We start from the raw sequence: 13,195 nt of genomic DNA, 5'->3' as shown, positions 1-13,195 counted from the left end.
TGTACCTTTTAACTGTTCACAATTTGCTTTTAATGATGCTCTTAACTTTGTAGCACTGAGGGCTGGCTAATTCCAGTAGCGTACAGCATAAAATACACACAGCAGGAGATTAGATCACAAAGCCAAGAATTTTGATGGAACATAATCTGGCATAATTTTGGTCCTCTTTCTTTTCCAAAGGAGCAAAGTAACTTTAGTTCACGACCAAATTGTTTTTCCAGGGTAGCCTACTTCTTTTCTCTATTGTTTTGTTTTTCTTTCTGTACCTGGGACCTGGGTGCTAAGGCTGGCGAGATAGAGATTTTTGGACTATTAGGGCCAAATTCTGCTTTCCCTTGCACCCTTGTAAATTCAGTGTGACTTCATTGAAGTCATGGGAGTTACTCTGGATTTTGTAAAAGAAGGCAGAATTTGGTGCAAGATGGAGAAATTTGCCCCTCTCCATCTGAAACAGTCTGACAAAACTGCAAAAGCATTCAGGTGTCTGGAAAACAGACTGTCTGGTTTGTATTTACATCATGAGAAGCCAAAAATGAGAAATAGCAGATGAAAGAAAAATCTACTCTTAGCAACCCCTTCCTGTTTTTGCTTCTTATCAAGAGCTTTTGCTTTTAACCCCAGTTGAGAGTCGGGATCATATCTGCAGCTATCTCTTTCAGCTTCCCTGTAAAGATAAAACATTTGTGAAAGTAAATCCTTGCATTTTTTTTTTTAAAAAGGTCTTGAAAATCAGATACGTTTTTCAGGTGTAATCAGAGATGTACTGTACATAGAGGGATATCATCAGTCATTTCTGTTAAACCATTTATGGGGCTGTCATAAATATAAAGGGAAGGGTAAACACCTTTAAAATCCCTCCTGGCCAGAGGAAAAAGCCTTTCACCTGTAAAGGGTTAAGAAGCTAGGATAACCTCGCTGGCACCTGACCACAATGACCAATGAGGAGACAAGATACTTTCAAAGCTGGAGTGGGGGAGAAACAAAGGTTCTCTCTGTCTGTGTGAGGCTTTTGCCAGGAACAAAAAAGGAATGGAGTCTTAGAACTTAGTAACTAATCTAGCAAGATATGCGTTAGATTCTGTTTTGTTTAAATGGCTGATAAAATAAGCTGTGCTGAATGGAATGTATATTCCTGTTTTTGTGTCTTTTTGTAACTTAAGGTTTTGCCTAGAGGGATTCTCTATGTTTTTAATCTGATTACCCTGTAAGGTATTTACCATCCTGATTTTACAGAGGTGATTCTTTTACTTTTTCTTCTATTAAAATTCTTCTTTTAAGAACCTGATTGCTTTTTCATTGTTCTTAAGATCCAAGGGTTTGGGTCTGTGTTCACTTATGCAAATTGGTGAGGATTTTTATCAAGCCTTCCCCAGGAAAGGGAGTGTAGGGTTTGGGAGGATTTGGGGGGGAAAGATGTTTCCAAGCGGGCTCTTTCCCTGTTATATATTTGTTAGACGCTTGGTGGTGGCAGCAATAAAGTCCAAGGGCAAAGGGTAAAATACTTTGTACCTTGGGGAAGTTTTAACCTAAGATGGTAAAAATAAGCTTAGGGGGTTTTCATGCAGGTCCCCACATCTGTACCCTAGAGTTCAGAGTGGAGAAGGAACCGTGACAGGGGCCTATGAAAAAGGGAGGTTTATCAGAAAGTACAAAGTGTACTGTTCCTTTTCTGTGAAGGTGCATGCTATAGATGCCTTTCCTCTTAAACAGGGAGCTCATAGCTACAGTAGGTTGGGCTTGAAATACTGCCATGGGAAGTAGATTTATGTTCCTACAAGTGGCAGCCTTTTTTGTCATTGCTGTTCTCCTGCCGCTTGTATTTTGTTAAGCAGCAGCAACCGTCACACCCTAATGTCACAGCTGGCTGCTAGGGTTGATACTACGCAGCTGCCAGGCTCTGAAAAACATGTTTTCACTGAGCAGAAATTCACATGCTTCAATATAAACGAACTGCAGGTTACAAATATTTAACTGTGCTTCTGAACCAAAGGGCCTAGGAAATGACACAGAGTCCAGAGCAGAAGTTTCAGCATCACTGTATTCAGCCAAGCAAATGCATTCGTGGATTGGTAGGGTGACAGGCTTGCTCTGGATGCTTGTTCTGCATTGGCAGGCAGATAAATTCATTCTATTTTGAAAGACAAAACCTGGCAAGTGAGGCAGGGCAGGTCCATTTTGAAGCTCAGGCTATCGCATGGAAATTAAGCACCTGCCTCAGGACAGTTCTAGCTTGCAGAGGTACCAAGCAGAATCACTTAACCTCAGCCTCCTCTCTCTCTTTGGTAGGCAAGGGCTTCTCACTCACGTAATTTCTAGACAGAACTACAAATCTTGTCCAAGAAATAACAGACTAATCACACCCTTGCCCTCGCTCTGGCTAGACTTATCTGCGAGCCACGCTGCTGTCATACAGCCACTCGGAAGACACTGATTCACGTGACCTAGCTATATTTACTTACATCTCAGGGCCCAGTCTGAGCTTGACTGTGTTGTGGACTTGCAATTTACGGGCAAAGGGGAAGAATTATGTTACAAGAACCAATTAAAGCTAAATGAATCAAAGACAGATAGGCGAAAACTGCACAGTCCAGGGTCTGGAACCAGGCTCTTCAACGCTGTTGTTTTTGGCCACCTCCAAAAGCTTTTCTTGCCCTAAAACAAAAATAATCAAATATGATGGTTCAGGATGCTATCAGGTAGCTGTACGGGTTCAAGGATGACTCTGACCCTGCCTATCCCACCTGTGTTTACAACACTGCACAAGTGTATTATGATGTGGGATTGATTTATTTATTTTTGCCTTTCTTTAACATCTGGTATTGGCCACTGCTGGATTAGGATACTGAATTTATGTTAATGATATGATCAGCTTTTGGCAAATCCTTTGTTCCTGTTTCACTAAACACTGATGGGCAAAATGTGCAGAGCAGTTCTTGAAGGTTTTCTATAGGTAACAAATCCCCAGTACCAATAATAGGAGATATGTGAAAACCACACTACCCGTTACGTGGTATAATACCTTTCACGTATATTTTTTTTTAAGTGGTACATGCCTCTTCTAAGGGTTTGCCTCTACAGGGATACTCAGAAAAGTGAATTAAGCTAAACCGAATTAAGGCCACTTTAATTTTGAATTAGAGTGCCCAAACAAGGATCTAATGCAGTTTAACTAATTCACTTTAAATTCACACATTTAGTTAATTCAGATTAACTCTCCTGAATGTCCCCATATAGACAAGCCTTAACTGTATTACAAAAATGTAACAGTAAGACCCTATATCTGAGTGACAAAGAGCTAGCACCTTGCAAAATTCATTCTAATACTTGAAATTTCAATTAGGACGTTGGGGCAATTACCTTAATATAAATACATAATAATAATAATAAATAATTAATTAATAAATAAATATTTAATTATTCCCCCAGTGTTGAAAGGGAACCTTAGATATACCTACATAAACACTGGTGTAAATTACACCACATCCAGTGAAAGAGATTTATTATTTGTATAATGCCAACTGTGTACTAAGCTGTTTTATTATTGTGCAGTAAATATGATCAGAAGAGATCAGGTCTGAGTGGGATGAGGGGAACCTTTAGTTTTTCAAGAATTCACTGTTGTCAGTCATTAAATTTATTTTTAATTCTTCTTCCTTCATCTAAAATCCCCAAAGCAAAATTTTTGTTCCTCAATATATTTTGCTGTTTTCTGTTCAAAGGAGGTGTCAAGGTTCCTTCCCCACTCTGAACTCTAGGGTACAGATGTGGGGACCTGCATGAAAACCTCCTAAGCTTGCTTTTACCAGCTTAGGTTAAAACTTCCCCAAGGTACAAACTATTTTACCCTTTGCCCTTGGACTTCCACTGCCACCACCAAACATTTGACTGGGTTTACTGGGAAAGTGTTGTTTGGAAACGTCTTTCCCCAAAAAATCCTCACCAAAACCTTGCACCCCCCTGCCTGGGGAAGGCTTGATAAAAATCCTCACCAATTTGCATAGGTGACCACAGACCCAAACCCTTGGATCTTAAGAACAATGAAAAAAGCATTCAATTTCTTACAAGAAGAATTTTAATATAAGAAAAGGTAAAAAGAATCACCTCTGCAAAACCAGGATGGTAAATACCTTACAGGGTAATTAGATTCAAAACATAGAGAATCCCTCTAAGCAAAACCTTAAGTTACAAAAAAGACACAAAGACAGGAATATCCATTCTATTCAGCACGGCCTATTTCCTCAGCCATTTAAAGAAATCATAATCTAATGCATATCTAGCTAGATTACTTACTAAATTCTAAGACTCCATTCCTGTTCTGTCCCCGCAAAAGCATCACACAGACAGACACAGACCCTTTGTTTCTCCCCCCTCCAGCTTTGAAAGTATCTTGTTTCCTCATTGGTCATTGTGGTCAGGTGCCAGCGAGGTTATCCTAGCTTCTTAACCCTTTACAGGTGAAAGAATTTTTCCTCTGACCAGGAGAGATTTTAAAGGTGTTTACCCTTCCCTTTATATTTATGACAGGAGGCTTTTGCAAGTATGTTGGTGCCCAGACTCTTAATACTGTGGCCCAATTTTTCATTACTCCACAAGTAGATCCTTAGAGGGACTCATTGTCCCCAGTCCCTAGCAAAAGAGTTCAGAGACAGCAAATGTTGCTCGTCCAAGGGCCATTGGCTCATTCTCTTGCCACTTGTTTAAGCCAACCTCTTGAAGCTTGTCTGTTTTCTTTCCCAAGTCTCAGCCGTGAAGCAGATGTCTCTTGTTAACAACAGCATTTGTTGTTAATCCTATAGTTTGTCTTGGTCTAAAATTATCATTTGTCTGATTTGTGGATGGTGCATTAGAAGAAAATACCTGATACACAAACAAGTTTACACCCATGAAACTCCACTGACTTTACTGGGGATTGAACAGCTGCAAACTGAGAGCATTTGGCCCTTGGTATGCTAAACCAGCCTTGCCAAATTCTATTCACCTGGAGCAAGTAATAACATTATCTGCAGCAATGTCATGGCAAAGGGTGGACAAGTAGATTTTGTGCCTGGTCAGGTAAACTTTCATAATGAATTTGCAAGGCTGTGTTCAAACACTAATTTATTGAATCTCTTGATTTTGCTAGTTCTTTACGCTAATCACATTGTAGCATCATTACAGTACGTGTTTTTCTTGTTTCATGAGACAGATGTATAATAGCTGAGGCTCCAAATAATATTTATCTCTGAGATAGCGTAAAGAAGGCAGAGATTTGCAAGTTAGTAGATTTAGATATCGATAAAATAATTCCAAAAGTGAAGCCATATTCGGGTGTAATTTATTTTTTAAAAAATCCTATTTAATAGAACATCCACCACCTTATGGCACATGTATTGCATTGATGTTTCTCTATAAATGTCTCTTGCTGTCATCATTTACATGACTGATTATCTTGCAGCTGTATAAACTCTAGTAACTCAGTAAATAACGTGTGACCACAGTGTGTACATACATCTTGGGGTCTTTGTTGTGTAAATCCATGTTGTTATGTTTGTGTATCTGTACATTTGTATCTCATGATGAGCCTATAATTATACAGAATGGTAAATCAAGTCCTTAGGCATGAAACATTGCTTTCCATGCAGAGTACAATATCTGTTCTCTACTTATCTAGAGGTAAGCTACAGATGTCATTAAGCTTCTTTTTTGTTTATCCCAAGATAAACAGACGTGATTTTGAACCTTTTAATAACTTTGATGATGAAAAGTCAAACAGTGGACAGTTAGGATGCAGCAATACTGCACTTTGTTCTTATTTGCCTAGAGTTTCAGTACCTCCAGGATTATGTACCACAGTAAACGAGATATTCCGCCTAAATTGTGTAGACTTGAACAAAAGTTTTTAATGAGCACATAACTAACAGACTCTTCAGCCTCATGAGAAGCTGCCAATCCCAGTCTAGTGTTCTCGATTTGGTAATCAAAACAATTTGACAGAAATAAAAAGAAGTAGCTGTTCTTGGTTTAAGTGCTTCATCTCATATTCTAATCTTGGATTTCCTGTTTCCTTTAGACCCAAACAAAGTGTCCAGGGAATGAAGCACTTTAATTTCTGATTTTTTTTATCCCATTGGCGTAGGTAGCAAATGTTTGCTCTAGTGAAATGAGAACACAAATATTTGCTCTTATATTAATTATGCCCCTCACTATGAAACCAAAACCAATAAGAACAGTATGTCACAGTACATTTAGAAAGTGGTGTAGAAGCTGGAAGTTCATTAGGTAGCTGGATATAGAAGACAGCAATCCTAAGGGCCGTATACTACGGTCTGTGTGTGCAACTTCCAGCCACACCAATGGCATCAGAGGGGCAATACCATGGCTCTCGGATGCAGGTGTCAATATATGTTGTAAAGAATAGTATGCATGTTCCACTGTTCTATCTGCGTGTTCTATCCTCTGGATAGAATCAAAACTGCTCATTTGTTTTTGGGCCACAAGCCCTATTATGCTAACAGAAATCTCCTTTAGCACAAGCTGTAAAGGTATCAAGTTCAGGGGTATCTGAGTTTTATTGCCATTAAATTCCAAGTGGACAAGATGTGCAGGATAATAATCAATAGGGAAGTCAAAGATGCCCACAGTAGCTGAATCTATCTGATAGAAATTAATTTAATTTTGTTTCAGAGTAGCAGCCGTGTTAGTCTGTATTCGCAAAAAGAAAAGGAGTACTTGTGGCACCTTAGAGACTAACAAATTTATTAGAGCATAAGCTTTCGTGAGCTACAGCTCACTTCATCGGATGCATTTGGTGGAACTCACTTCATCGGATGCATTTGGTGGAAAATGGTGTTTTTTCCACCAAATGCATCCGATGAAGTGAGCTGTAGCTCACGAAAGCTTATGCTCTAATAAATTTGTTAGTCTCTAAGGTGCCACAAGTACTCCTTTTCTTTTTAATTTTGTTGGCTGCTTACATTTTGATTGTTTGTTGCATTGTGATGGGCCCTGGATAGAAACAAAGAAAGAGGCAGACTCTAACTGCTGGGGGGTAGGTGGGAGGAAGATATTCAGATGCACAATACCAAAAATGTCTTTATTTTTAGGGTTAATCTTTTATTTGGTGCCCATTTTCATAGGGCGAAGTTGTGATGTATGACATGACTTTGAGGTTGCACCTCATGTAGTCCTACTGCTTCAGACGTGAAGAGATGTCACTGAAAGGTCTATTAGTCTCCCTGTTCACATACAGCATGCTGAGGCAGTGTGGGAACCAACTGTTCCTAGTCAGAAACATACATTTACATAAAGCGTTTTGTATTATTCATGTGCATTCCTTGCAGGCAGCTCCATTTTGAATATTCTGAATTTGTTTTATGCAGTGTTGTTGTAGCCGTGTTGGTCCTAGAATATTAGAGAGGCAAGGTGGGTGAGATTAGTCCAATAAAAGATATTACCTCACCCACCTTGTCTCGCTGAATTTGCTTTGACTTTTATTGACTATAGCTTGTAAACAGTGAGAAAACTGGTTTCTACACTGCTCATAGGTAGCTTTTCACATTTGAAGTGAAACTGAGTAAGACAGTAGCCAACTCTAAGAGACAATCGGACCATTAGTCAATCAAAACAGTGTTGCAAGCCAGTTAGAGGCAGCAGTATCATTGTCTGTAAATTGATGAAGTGAAATACTAGGAGAACTCCGTACATAAGGGTACTTCAGCTGGAGTCTAAATGAAGCTTGGACACTCAAAGCATCTCATTATAAAATTTTTTGTATTGCATCAGAGAAAGGTTATGTTAAAAAGAACATCTTGATAAAAATGATGTAGTGAAGTTATTTTATATAATACTGCAAGTGCATTATCTCATGAATAGAATTTATATATATGTCTATATAATAAGCTAATAGAGCTGCACACCAGTAAAATAGGATTAATATTAGAAGGAGGAAAATATATATATATATATATATATATGTATAAAACTTTATGCAAGAGATGATGAAGAAAACTTAGTTATGTCTGTACTAAGCATGAAACACTAGTGCTGATGTTTGTCTATGTGTGTTGGATCTCAGGAAATGCATTTCAAGGACATGTTAATACCAAGAATTCCAAGAGGGGGTGTGTGTGTGTGTGTGTGTGTGTAAAAATTTTCCAGAGCACAATCCTGATCATTGCAAGCAAGGATTTTTTCCTCCTTCTAATATTAATCCTATTTTACTGGTGTGCATCTCTATTAGCTTCCCTATATAGATTAACTCAATGAAAGGGCCAGTAACTTTGTTCTTTGGGTTCCAGTTTATAACTGAGATGTCCTTTGCTTTAAAAGTCTCCCTGTGCCTATGACCTCTCCAGCTTAAGTTATTACATTGAAAGTTGTAGCTGAGCTAAGTGGACAGAGCATGCCCAAGGACCCTGGCTTTATTTAGGTAGATCTAATTATCCCAAACAGTAAAAAGTTGCTTTGTTTATTTAGTAACTCTGCACTATCGGTGCAGAACTAATATGTGGTTTGCTTATCTCGTCATTAAATTTTGTTTTCACATTATTTAGGTCTACCAATCACCCCACTGGAGGCTATATGATTTGTAAATCTGAAAAAATTCCCTGACAGCTATCATATAGTTAAGCTGTAAAAGAACTCTCTTAGACCTAATCTAACCTTTTTGCTGCTTAGCCCAAGATACATCTTTTTAAAGTCCTGTTCTAAATCACTTTCTAATTTTAATGAGTTTATATATCAGGAATTACCAGCTTTTTACTCTAGCTGTTCTCAGAGATTGCAGCAATGATAAAGTAAGGTCTAAGATTGTTTATTACACATTATTCTTTAGAAGCAAAACTTTTTGCCCCCAGTAGCCGTTGGGAAAGTTATTGATTTTCTGTCACAATGTGAAATGTTTGACCTTTATAATATGAGCAATGATTAGAAGGCCCATAAAATGACATTATTCCATTTAAACTTTAGAGTTCACAGAGCAAACAGCAAAATGTGCCTTGTTTAACTATGTCCATGGACCTAAAACATACATTACCCAGCTTCAAGCTAGAATAAAATGCTAAGGAGACAGTCTATCAGATGTCCAAAATGCCTGGTGTATGTGCATGTTCTTATTTATATCTGTAATGAGCTTCCATTAACATGTACTGTTTGTGCATGTGTTTGTGCGCACTTTTTTCACTTACAGCCAAATTCTCCCTAATAGAAGTTTTGCTGTTGACCTCTCTGAGAACAATGTTAGACCGTTAGGGTCTCCTCTTGCACCCACTGAAGTGAGTGACAAAACTCCCATTAATTTCAGTCATGCAGGATCAGACCCCTTGTGCACAAGTGTATATATATGCACATATGTTTTTTTCACTTGGTCAACTGTGTAAGCACTTACAGCAGGGCTAAATTCTCCTCTTGGTTAGACTTGTGCAACTTTCTGATTTCACTGGGGTTGCATCAGTATAACTGAGAGGAGAATATGGTCCATTTTTGTACATTTATGAAGTCTGCTAGATGCATAGAGGATCTTTATATCCTGCTGCATATAAAATAAGAAACACAGGAACCACTTTAAGAATATCATTATACAATACATCAGAGTTAGAAAGGAAATACCTAAGAAAAATTCTATTATAAAACCATTTCAGTAAATCAGACCCCAGAATCCTGTTTCAAACCACACTAATACTCTCTGTGATGTCTCCAGTCATAAGTCTGTCTCCACACACATTTCTCTTTCTCTGTTTCTTTGAAAACTCACTGTTGATCCCTTAGGACCTGCTTTAGCCAATAATCCATCTGGTTTCCAGGCCAAGTAAATCTACAGAGCCCAGGTCATCAGCACAGAAGCCATGCAGGCTTCTTCTTTTACTTTGTTGGCTGAACCAGGCCTGTTTTCAGCATGCATCCCAAGTAAGTGATGCCTCTAAGACAGTGGTGGGCAACCTGCGGCCCATCAGGGTAATCCACTGGCGGGCTGCAAGACATTTTGTTTACGTTGACTGTCCACTGGCACGGCCCCCTGCAGCTCCCAGTGGCCGCAGTTCGCCCCTCCTGCAGCTCCCATTGGCTGGGAACGGTGAACCGTGGCCACTGGGAGCTGCGGGCAGCCGTGCCTGCAGACGGTCCATGTAAACAAACTGTCTCTCAGCCTGTCAGCAGATTACCCTGACAGGCCACAGGTTGCCCACCACTGCTCTAAGCTGTGCCCCTGTTGGGTACATCACTTAAAAAGCCCAAGCACCACAACACGCCACCTTCAAAGCATCAAAGGCAGAAATGGACACAATTCAGTTTCCATTTCTGGCTGGTTGTGAAATGTGAATAATCTGTATTGCTTTGTATTATACTTTCCATAAGTGACTTTTGTGATTGATTGAACACCTTAGGTTTGTTTTGGTATTTAATCAATTGCAGCAGCCATTTATTGCTTGGTGTATTACAAAGGAAAAGATATTATAATTTTTAATTATTATAATTATAATTATTAATTATTCTAAAGAATGACAGGCTGGAGTCATTGCTTAAATTGGTATTTTCTTTATTCTAATGTCAGTGGCAGGCTACTGGTTTTGTGCCGTCTGTCCTGTTCACTGCTGCATTCACAGTCGGAAACTGCTCATGATTAGTCACCTGAAGAGCTTCGTTACCATGTCCGTGTAAGCACTCACCCCCACGACATTTGCCAGCACAAATGGAATAATACCGTAGACAAATATTTGTTTGCTACAGGCCTGCCTATCATGCAAGGACTCAATCCTGCCATTGCCGAATGCCATAAAATTCCATTTAAATTACTGAGCGCTCTGGTCCAGATTGTTAAAGGTATTTAGGTGCAGTAATGCCTAACTGGATTAGGAGCCTAAACCTCTCTTTTTCCAAAAGGGATTTAGGCACGTAGGAGTCTGAATTACATCAATGGTTAATGAGATTTAGACTCCTAAATGCCTAAATCCCTTTTTGAAAATGAAATTTAGGCTCCTAAATCAGTTAGGTGTTGCACTGCTCAGCACACCAATACCTAAATACCTATAAAAATGTGAGCATCTATGCCCAAACATTGAATAACATTAAGAAGATCTGCCTGATGAACTCATGTCAAACTGTTATTTGAAGCAATTAATGATAGAGCAAGAGAACTTTTTACCTCAAGGTACTTCAGATACCATGATCACTTTGATGCATAGCATCCCAAGTACATTGTGGTCAAAGGTTCTCTTAGGTAGGTTCCCTATCTATACAGACCTAGAGATTAGGTACAAGGGATTGTGAGAGGGGGACTGTATTTTGGGCTACCTCTCGGGCTCAACCAATCTTTACTTCTTTATCTCGTCCAAAGAGGAATTGTAGCTTGAGCAAAATACTGCTTACATGCATGACCGTTCTGAGAGCATACAACACACCTGTTAAAAAGTCTGGGTTTAGTACAATGTGTGCATGTTGGGCAGTATAAGCAACCTGCTTAACATACATGCTTGTGTATCTGCTTTTGGACTATGGCATTGCCCACAGGCTATGTCTACACAAGGGATGACCCAGTGTTTAGGGCACTAGCCATGGACTTGGGAGATATGGATTTAATTTCCTGCTCTGACACAGATTTCCTCCATGACCTTGGGCAAGTCATTTAGTTTCTCTGGGTATATCTACACAGTATTTTGGAGTGAGCCTCACAGCCTGGATCAACAGACAGGCGAGCAGGGCTTGCGCTCGTGCTCTAAAAATAGCTGTGTTTTATATACAGTGCTTTCCAAGTTGCAGTTCAGACTGGAGCTCAGGCTCTGAAGCCTCGGGCGAAGGGTGCGGTTCAAAGCCGGAGCTCTAGCCTGAGCTCCATTTTCAAAGTGCTGTCTCTACAGCTATTTTGAGAGGGCTAGCACGAGCCTGTTAGCCCAAGTCTGTTGACCTGGTCTGGGAGGCATGATCCAAAATGCTGTGTAGATGTACTCTCTGTAATTCAGTTCCCCATGTAAAATGAGGATAGTAGTACTTCGCTTCCTGGCCAGGGTGTTGTGAGGATAAAAAGATTGTGAGGTGCTGAATATTTGTGGTAATTGAGGCCTCTAAGTACCTTAAATAGAAATACGAAGTGAATTTAAGACTCCAATCCTGCAAAGACTTATGCATGCGCTTAATTTTACTCACTATCAATACCATTGTATTAAATAGGACTATTCACATACATAAGCTTTTGGAGGATCAGGGCCTAAATATGGCTTATTCTACTATCTGAAACCATTGTCTAACTCAGAGGTATTAAAAAAAAGTGACAGGGCTGCCTCAAATTTACAGATCCCCCAAGTTGCTTTGGGGATTTTTGTATGTGTGTTTGTGGGGAGAGGGGGAGAATATCTGGCTTTGTATACTTTGTCCTCTGGTTCCAGGGCTAGAAGGGAATATCTGACCATAAGCTTCTTCCAGCATTGTGAACCTTGAACATGTAGGCTCCCAAGCAGTTGCTAGAAGTGATTCTTGCTTGTATTTAAAGCTGGGCCTGGCCAGTGGATAGTAATGTTACCATTTGTTATGAAGAGTTCAGTGGTGTCTATGATGCACACTGATGCTGGTCGTGCAGTGGTTTTCACGAGAACTGTAGCAGTGATGGAGTGAGCGGACTTTGATTGTCTGGTCATTCGGAGAAATTAATGTTTCTGTAAGAAGATGCTGAATGGCTCTAACCACTAAAGGAGTTTATTTTCTTACTTTAACAGATTTTCCCGCCATTCTTGACGTTACCAAATTTATTATCATTTTTGTCTTTCAGGTGTTACCTGTCCTTAGTGTTGCAGCTACACCAGCCAACCATGCATTAGGAACTGGGCCCTTATTTTAATATATTACTATTATTTTTGTCCCATAGTTTCACAAGCACTAATGCACACTTCAAATGCAGGAGATATTTTGATCCCCAAATTGTTTAGCACTTTATGCAGGAAAAATCGTAGGCCACAGTCATGAAACTTCCTAGAGGATGGCTGCTGGCTTCCTGTGGCAGAGCTGGTTATTGTTTTCCCACCTCCCTCCCTTCTTTGCTCTAACCATTTTGTCTGTCTATCTTGTCTTGTATTCAGTTTTCAAAGCAATGCCATGAGGGGCTTCCTTTTTTAGTGCCTACAAGGGAACAATATATTTTTAGAACAAAAACATATATATTGTTACATTAACATTCATTGAGGAATCAAAAAAAAAAACCCAACAGTTTTTAAAATCTTACTATTATTATGGC

At 39.4% G+C, this 13,195-nt stretch overlaps 1 protein-coding gene across 5 annotated transcripts in view; it reads left to right on the top strand.

Annotated features, from left to right (window-relative positions):
* Positions 1-13,195, top strand: part of KLHL29 (kelch like family member 29) — a 614,706-nt gene that overhangs the window by 520,161 nt on the left and 81,350 nt on the right. The gene's annotated exons all lie outside the window — the stretch shown is intronic.

This window comes from Dermochelys coriacea, chromosome 3 (assembly GCF_009764565.3).
Source record: "Dermochelys coriacea isolate rDerCor1 chromosome 3, rDerCor1.pri.v4, whole genome shotgun sequence".
In the NCBI taxonomy this organism is placed as follows: domain Eukaryota; kingdom Metazoa; phylum Chordata; order Testudines; family Dermochelyidae; genus Dermochelys; species Dermochelys coriacea.
This window is presented reverse-complemented; position numbering and strand designations above follow the sequence as displayed.